The following is an 8,708-nucleotide window of genomic DNA, read 5'->3' as shown; positions in this document are numbered from 1 at the left end:
TGGTGAAGAGCGTGGTGTGGGAAGATGTTCATGATATTTTAGGAGAAGACTGTCCAGAATAGATTTATATATATATAAAACCATTGGAAGGTTTGGAAGCATATAGTCTGTAAGTTTTCTGAGACCACAAGCCATTTTTATACCTTTTCTAACTCAATTTTTAAAAATTTTGTAATAAGAACATTAATAGTTTATAATATTTTGTAATAACAAGAATAGTATTTTTAAAACAAGGAGAGAAAATTAAATAAATCAGAAAACTCCTTAAGAGGCGAACCGGAGCCGGCAGATGGAAGGAGCCTTTGAGTGGGGCCCCCCTGTGGCCATGGAGACGTATTTCTTTTCAGAATTTCCTCTAACTGGGACTCTCCTTAAGAGGACCCAGCGCACCACGTGCTCCGTACTTTGCTGGGCTTCGGGTCTGACCGCCGGGGTCTTAACGAGCACTTTGCTTCCTCTTCCTCAGCCTGGGCTGAACGTGCAGTAAGGGGGTCGTCCCGGATGCGTTCTTCTTTGTGTATGAAAGTGGAATTTCCCCCAGGTAGGGGCAGCACTTTACCCAAGCTGTGACGGGAGGTCTGTTCCGGGTGCCTGATTTTCCTGTTCTCACTGACGCTAGCCCAGCTGTTTTGTGATGTCCTTCCCCCATCCTCAGCTTTCAGGGATTGCTCTCAAATGTGGAGGCGGGGGTCGGGTGGGGTTTCCGGAATGGAGCCCCTTGCCCCCTTTTGCCTTTGGGAGGAAATTCTTGAGCTGGCAAAGTCGACCCACTCACTATAGGAGAATGTTCTGGAATCTGCTCTGAGATCCTTTTCCTAATTTTCCCCTCTAGCTCTTCTCCCGCACGACTTGTTTCGTTCCCAAATAACACATCCCCTCTGCCAGGGATGAACCCCTGTTTTGTGGGCCTGAAGGTTGCCTAATTTCGGGAATATTACTAAGGGAAAAAAAACCTTCACAAAATTACACTTTTTAAAAAGTAGGTACAGAACTGGTACAAGGGATATGTCCTAAAGCTTCCTTGGCTTCATAGTAAAGTCCTGAATTAAAAAAAAAAATCCACCAGAATATTGCCAAGTCTTGTCTAGGTTGGGCCCTGTGCGGGTGCGGGGTTGTGTGTGTGTGTTTATGTGTGCAGGGGGCGGGTAGTGTGGGGAGAACTGGGATTCAGAGACCTGAAGGTCCTTCTGTTAACTGGTTGGTCCCTGGGCAAGTCCACCAGCCTCTCCGGGCTCTCCTCCCTCGCGGGCACACTGAGGAGATTGGATCAGGCTATTCTGTAAACCTTCCTGGGTCTGGTCGTCCTTTCACCACCAATTTTCTTTGACACTGGACCCAACTGAAGATCACTGTGTCTGCTCGCACTGTGGCCTATGTGCTGGTGACGCCACGTGATCGCTTGCTTATATTCTCATGACACCATGTGTTAGTCAGCTCCTGGATTACCTTGAAGAAGAGGCTTCTTCCTTCTCAAGGAAACAGAGGTGTTGTCTCCATGGTGATATGCCCCCCCCCCCGGTCTTGGTGTGGTCCCGGCACTTCATGAGGGATACCTGCCTCATGGAGGAGGAGAGCAGTGTGGGGAAGCACATTTAAGGGTCCATCTGTGTCCCTCGAATGAATTCTTCCCAGGAGAGAGGATCTGATTGGGTTGGTTCTTACATCCAATAGGCAGTGCCCCTTTTGAGCGGAGTTGAAAGCCAAGGCCCCACAATGGGATTTGGAGGCCAGAATAGCATTGCTACATTAACTTTTTGCACTTGGCATAAACTGCCAGCAGTTCTATGTAGAGAGAACTGCTCTCTACATACTTTCCTCCAAAGGGAGTTGTGGGGGTGAGAAACCTTTAAAATTTGAGAGCCTCTTCCAGTACACTTCCTCATCTGCTCTGGCCCATTGTGCTGAGTATGTCTCAGGCGAGGACAGTGACTTGTTCCTCTTTGTATCCCTAAGACCGGTAAACCACCTTGCACACAACTGGTAAGAAAGTGTGTGCGTGCATGCACGTACGTGATATGTAAGGTTTTCTTTTTTCTTTTTCTTCAAATGGGACCAACCTTTTAAAGTAGATAAAACTTGAACTGGATCTTGAAGGATGGGAAGAATTTTAATAAGCAGAGAGCATCTCAGGCCAGAGGGTGGTCGCAGAGATGTGAGCTGGGAAACAGCATAGGAAAAAGGGGTGAGGCAAGAAGGTACCATGCATATTTGGGGGAAGAAACGTGGTCCAGTTTGGCCAGGACTTTGAATCACAAAGGAAAAGAGATTGAGCTGTATTGTAACAAGCTTTACAGACATTATTCAGGCTGAGAGGCTGGATTGGAGAACTGGGCTTGAGCAGGGAATAAGCCAGTCATGGTGCTGACAGGGAGACTGACATGAGGGTGATGTGCCGGTGGGGTTGAGGCAGTAAAAGGTTAGTCAGGAGGCTGCTACTGCAAAAGTCCGAGCATGAGGTGAGATCAAAACAAGGTCTTTTTTTTTTTTTTTTTTTTTAAACAAGCTCCTAGTAGAGATTAGGGGTAGGGGCGGGTTAGGGCTCTGATGCACTCTCAAGTCTGGGAAACCTTCCACCTAAGACAAGGATCCACTGCAAAGCATCCCTGCTAGCTGGCCCTCCAGCCTCTGTTTGCAAAAAGAACGAAGACAACCCTCCTTGGATTGACAGTTAAGACCTTCCATGGTCTTTCCCTCCCTTTCCCATTTTGGGGCTCAGTGCGTCCATATACGTGTCATAAATAGGCATGAGAATTTCCACTCCCATACCTTTGCTCATAATCTTTCCCCGCTTCTTACCCACCTAAAGCCCCACCAGCTCATGTCTAATTCTTCTGCCAAACCTTTCCCTCTGCATCAGAACTGCAGCCAACTCTGCCTTGGCCAGGTTCTTGGCTTTAATAGTGGTACCATTCAGTTGGTACTTAGAGAAAATTTATGACACAAGGTAAGAGTGTCTGACCCCGCCATGGATTGTAAGAGCGAGGTTAGATCTTTCTTTTCTTCTCTCCCCTGCAGTGTCTGATACAGGGTTGGTTTACAGAGTAATCACATAACTGTTTGTTCTAGGTGCTGTGATGAACTATGGTCCCAAGAATTCATCACATTCCTCTGGTCTATAACCTAGATAATCTGGGGCAGGTGGTCACTGAGCATCTGCAGCTCCCCTAGTAGGAACCTGGTGAGGCTGGTGAACATGAGACCACAGGTCATCCCAGGGGAGGGGAGAGGCCTGAAGCACGTGCTCAGAGGTAGTGGCTGCTGACTGGGAGCCCCTGTGGATACTTCCTTGGGTACTGACCTCAGTTTTTCTGGCTGCTCCCTTAGGTTTGCGGTTTTCTCTTGGAACCAGGCACGCAGCCTAAGGGTTCAGTCCCATGTCTTTCAAAAAGGTCGTGGTAGTCTTTACTGCTGTTCACCGATTATTTCCAGTCCGCTTCCCTTGAGGGAAATGGCTGGATTGTGCTTCCTGGACTTTTCTGGTTGAGTTGGGCCATGCGGCAAGTTCTGGCCAATGAGCTGTCATTTCTGCGCTGAGCATTTAATTATAGGTTGGGGCCCTCCAAAGATTTCTTTCCCTCTGCCATGGTGGGAGAAGGTGGCTGTTTTATTACCCTGCATCCTGAAGGGAGGAGACATTGAGTAGGCTCCTGGTCAGCCCCGATGAGCACATAGCAAGCGTGAAACAGCCCTTTGCTGTCGTAAGCCCCATGACTTTGGGGTGGATTGTGACCACAGCTGACCCTGGCCCGTGCTGGCTGGTACTCGGGCTTGGCGAAAGCCGGCCAGGCATCTGGGCAGGTGTCCTCTGCTCTGGCTGGTGTCCTTTCAAGCTTGACTTCTCTCTCACAGGAGCCTTTCTCACACCCAAGGGAGAGAAGGCGCCAAGGGCCCGCAAGGAGAGTGTGCCCTGCAGCTCTTAGGGCAGCGAAGCGCTGGAGGCCCGGCCTCTGGCTCTGGACCCCCTGTGCGGGGGGGGGGGGGGGAGCGCCAGGCCCCTTCTAGAGGCGCTGGAGGAGAGCTGCAGGGGGGGCGGTCCTGGGAGCTGCCTCCATGCCAGCTCTCCTGCCGGGGGCTCTGCAAGTCTCTAGGCTCGGCTGGCTGTGGACCAGCACTTCACAAACATTCCACAGCACAGCGCACAAGCACCGCGACGAGCAAGTGTGTGTCCTGGGGGGTGTGGACCCGGCCCGACATGGCCCTCGGCAAGCCGGGGCTTGTACTGGAGGGTTGTGTTTTATGACCCACATGCACCTCGTAGTCCCTGTATGGCACTTCATGCTTGTTTGAATTTTAAAAGAATTGTTTGCCTTATGATCCACTGAAAAAAGCTGATTTGGTGCATCAAGTCCCTTCTCTTGCTCCCACCCCCTTGTCACTCTGGGCCTCCCTCCTTGGGGGTGGGGGGGTCCCGGCCTCAGTCTGAGAGGCGCAGCTCCCGGGAGGTTCTGTTTCCACTGTGGTGACACCACCCTCAGCCAGCCTGGAGGGAAGCTCCTGTTGTGGCTTTAGAGAGCCGAGGGCAGGGTGGGCATGTGGCAGATGTGTGGAGGACGCTTCAGTGCTCGGGCAGCCAGGATTGGCCTTCATGCTTTCTAGAAACTTCCATCGCCTCAGTTATTCTGATGTGATGATGTCAAAACCTGCCTGTGCTGAAATGTGACTGCCAACAGCTTAGGCGGTTGCTCATCCCAGGGCCTTGCATCTTCCCTGGGGTCAGAGCTTTGAGTCTCAGGAATGAAGAATCGAGCCTTTGGGCATTCCAGGTTCCCTCAGCAGAGGGAAAGGCTCCAGGCCTGGATGTTCCAGGGCAGAAGTGAGGTCACCCTGAGCCAGTAAAGCTGAGGAGAAGAGCGAGAGAAGATAGGTGGCCCTTACTTTCAGCAAACTCTAAATGCGGAAAAATCCAGACTTAGGAAACTATCCTCAGACTTTGTTTTCAGATGTAGTTTAAAGAACTCAATAGCTTAAGTGATTGAATTTCCTGATAACTAAGTTCCCCAAAGCTTTTGAAAATAGTGTTTTAGTTAAAAAAAAAAATTAGACTTCTCACCATGTACATTCAGGGACACTTACTGTAAAGAACATAGCCCACCCGGGCAGTGACATTATTAATTATAACAGAAACAAGCTTATTACTCAGATTCTGACTCATATTTACAAGAGATTTTGAAGTTTTATAAGGCTGACCCTTGAGTTGTCAATATTTGATGACCTCATAATGAATATAATACTGCCTGTGGCTTTCGGGGGAAGTCTGTCACATCAAAGGCTAGTCAGATGAAATTAGGAGTATTTTATAAGGACACGGAGTCCTTCCTAGCTTGGTGAGGGGCAAATCCCACTCAGTAGAAATTAGTCAACAAGCCTGTACTGAATACCTACAGATCCTCAGGTTGGTGCTGGGCGTGGAGAACCTATAATCAAGATGACTATATTTTCTAAACAAAAGCCCAGAGTTTTCAGTAAAACAAAGGATTTTTATGTCACTTACTGGGGCTAAAAGATACTCTGAGAGATGTAATTTAGACCCACAAATAGAAAAATCTGGGACAGTTTTTAGATTCATCTGGATAAAAGAGAAAGTATCTGAGATGATAATTGTCCTAGGAAAACGAGCACACAGGGTCATTTGTTCAACAGACACTGCTCAGGGTTAAGCACAGAAACGACAGACGGCGACACTGCCTCGAGGAGCCCGCTGTCTGGTGGGAGACGACGTGCAAACCAGCCCTGATGCGGGAGGGTGGTGAAACAACATTCAGCTGCGTGCATGAGTGCTCGGTCCTTCCTGGGAGTCAGGGCGGCTGCTTCTTTTTTTTAAATAATTGAAGTATAGTTGATTTGCAATATTGTGTTAATTTCAGGTGTACAGCAAAGTGATTCAGTGATACACGTATATATAGTTTTTTTCAGATTATTTTCCAGTATAGGTTATTATAAGATACTGAATATTATTCCCTGTGTTACACAGTAAATCCTTGTTGTTTATCTGCTTTGTATGTAGTGGTGTGTATCTGCTAACCCCATACTCCTAATTTATCCCTCTCTCCCTTTCCCCTTTGGTAACTATAAGTTTGTTTTCTATGTCTGTGAGTCTATTTTTGTGTCATAAATAGATTCATTTGTATTAGTTTTTAGATTCCACCTATAGGTGATATCATATAATATTTGTCTTTCTCTGACTTAAAAATATGGGATGCTTCATAAATTGCATGTCTTCCTCATGCAGGGGCCATGCTGGTCTCTGTATCGTTCCCATTTTACTACATGTGCTGCCGAAGTGAGCACAGGGGTGGCCTCTGGAATCACACAACTTGAACTGAGAAGTGTACGGTCAGTAGGAATTTGCTAGGCAGACAAGAGGGCAGGTGAGGAACATTCCAGACAGGGATCAGACTGTCTGAAGCATGGGTGAACAGGACATTAAACGATACTCTTCTAAATAACTCACAGAAATTAGAAAGTGCATTGAAACAAATGATGATGAAAATAGAATGTATGTAAAGTTTGCATATTACACCCCAAATCATACTCAGATGGGCATTTAAAACCTTTAACTCATATATTAGGAAAGGAAGAAAGGCTGAAAAATTGATAACAGAAGCAACCATTTCAAGAAATTAGAAAGGGAACCACAAATTAAACCCAAAGAATGTAGGAGGAAAGAGATAATATGGATAAGAATGTAAATTAATGTTCATAGAGAGGCTTGTTGGTCAGTGAAAAAAAACTGATGAGCCCTTAGCAAGACTGATCAAGAGGGAAAGAAGGCAGGCATGTGGAGGGAACAGAGGATGCTGAATGAGAGAGCACTTCAGAGCCTGGAGACATAGGAGACGTGAAAGAGGAATATTTTGACCAACTTGGTGCCAAGGAATCTGAAGAGTTAGTGGCAATTTTCAAGGAAAATGTCAAACTCCTTGAAAAATATAATTTCTTAAAACTGACCAAGAAGAAATAGAAACTTGAATCCTTTTATATCTATTAAATAGATTGTAATGAGAATCCTTCTCAGAAGGAAAACTTGAGGCACAGACGGTTTCACTGGTGAATTCTTCCAAATATGGAAGACCTACTCATCTTATATACAATCTTCCAGGGACTTAGAAAAATAAGGACTGCTTTCCAACATGTTTTATGAGGCCAATGTAGCATTGATATTAAAACCGGAAAAGACAAGAGAGGAATATTACAGGCCAATTTCTCTTATGAATTAGATGAAGCCAGCAGTACCTAAAAGGATCAAATATCATGGCCAATCAGATTTATTCCAGGAATTCAAGGTTGATTTGACATTTAAAAATCAATTAATATAATTCATCACATCAATAGAATAATGGAGAAGAATCATAGAATCATCTTAGTGGATGCAGAAACAGCATTTGAAAACATCAGCATCTATTCATGATAAAAAACCTCTGAGAGTACTCTTAATAGACAGTGTAGTTTGCTATTGCTGCTGTAACAAATAGCCACAGACTTGGTGGCTTAAAACAAAGCACGTTACTTACACTTATGATCGTCACCGCTACAGCCGGCAAGGAAGAGGCAGGTCACGGTCTAGATCACATTCAGGATCCGGAGGTAGGTGATACTCTTGCTCACGCAGCGGGAGCAGGGAAGGAGGTCAAGATCAGCATGTCCTCAGCGATTAAGATCTGTCTCTTTGTAGGTCAAGGTCAGCTTCACTCAGACCTGATCTGGTTTTATAAAAGGATCAAGGTATTTCCAATCCTGATCTAGGTCAATATCAAGATCCAGGTCTTGGGGGAGGGGTAGTGCTCAGTGATAGAGCACTTGCTTAGCACGCCTGAGGTCCTGGGTTCAATCCCTAGTACCTCCATTACATATTCAATTTAAAAATTCAATAAGTAAATAAACCTAATTACCCCTTCCCCTGCTAAAAAAATTTGAAAAACAAAAACAAAAATAAAAAAAAGATCCCGGTCTCTTTCATGACCAAGAAGTAGCTGACAAAGTCCAGGTCTCCATCTCCAAAAAGAAGTCATTCCGCCATGAGAAGCTGGCAAAGTGCAAGTCCTGTGAGAGTGGACTGAAGTTCTCAAGTTCACCTTTTAGGGAAAAGTTATTTTGTTTACATTACTATAAGGGATGTGTGATGTCAGTAAAGTGTAACCCAGGGAAAGGTGTTTCAACCATCTAATTAAAACGGGTCTGAACCATTACTCTCTAAACTCACTGCAGTAAGATAATATAAATTTTTGTTGAATATATAAATATCCCATGGTCTGAAATGTGGATTTTTATTTGGCACATTTAAATAAAATATTTCTAACTAGGAAAAAAACAAGAAAACTTCTATAGTAAGCATCACATTTAATCAGGAGATACTGGAAGATTTTCCTCTGAGATTGGGGAAGGGGCAATGACACCTGTGTTACCACTTCTGTTCAACTATGTTCCCAATGTCCTGGCTCGTGCAATAAGGAGAGAAAAATAAATAAAAGGAACAAATGATCAAAAAGCAAGAAATAAGATTGTCATTACTCACAGATGATATTATTGTATGTGCAGAAAATCCAAAAGAATATACAGAAGAACTATTTGAATTAACAAGTGAATTTACCATGTCACGTGTCACTTGATACAAGGCGAATATACAAAAATCAGTTCTGTTTCTATATGACAGAAATTTAAAAGCTAGAAAAATTTCAAACAATTCTATTTTCAGTAACATAAAAAACAAT

The 8,708-nt window shown here is 45.0% G+C and overlaps 1 non-coding gene across 1 annotated transcript; it reads right to left on the bottom strand.

Annotated features, from left to right (window-relative positions):
- Positions 1–6,185: 6,185 nt before the first annotated feature.
- On the bottom strand, positions 6,186–6,288 carry LOC116154165 (U6 spliceosomal RNA). Its single transcript, XR_004138049.1, has one exon. It is a non-coding gene; the product is annotated as a U6 spliceosomal RNA (small nuclear RNA).
- Between the last annotated feature and the right edge of the window lie 2,420 nt (positions 6,289–8,708).

This window comes from Camelus dromedarius, chromosome 7 (genome assembly GCF_036321535.1).
Source record: "Camelus dromedarius isolate mCamDro1 chromosome 7, mCamDro1.pat, whole genome shotgun sequence".
Lineage (NCBI taxonomy): Eukaryota > Metazoa > Chordata > Mammalia > Artiodactyla > Camelidae > Camelus > Camelus dromedarius.
The sequence above is the reverse complement of the archived record's forward strand: the minus strand, read 5'-3'. Positions and strand labels throughout refer to the sequence as shown.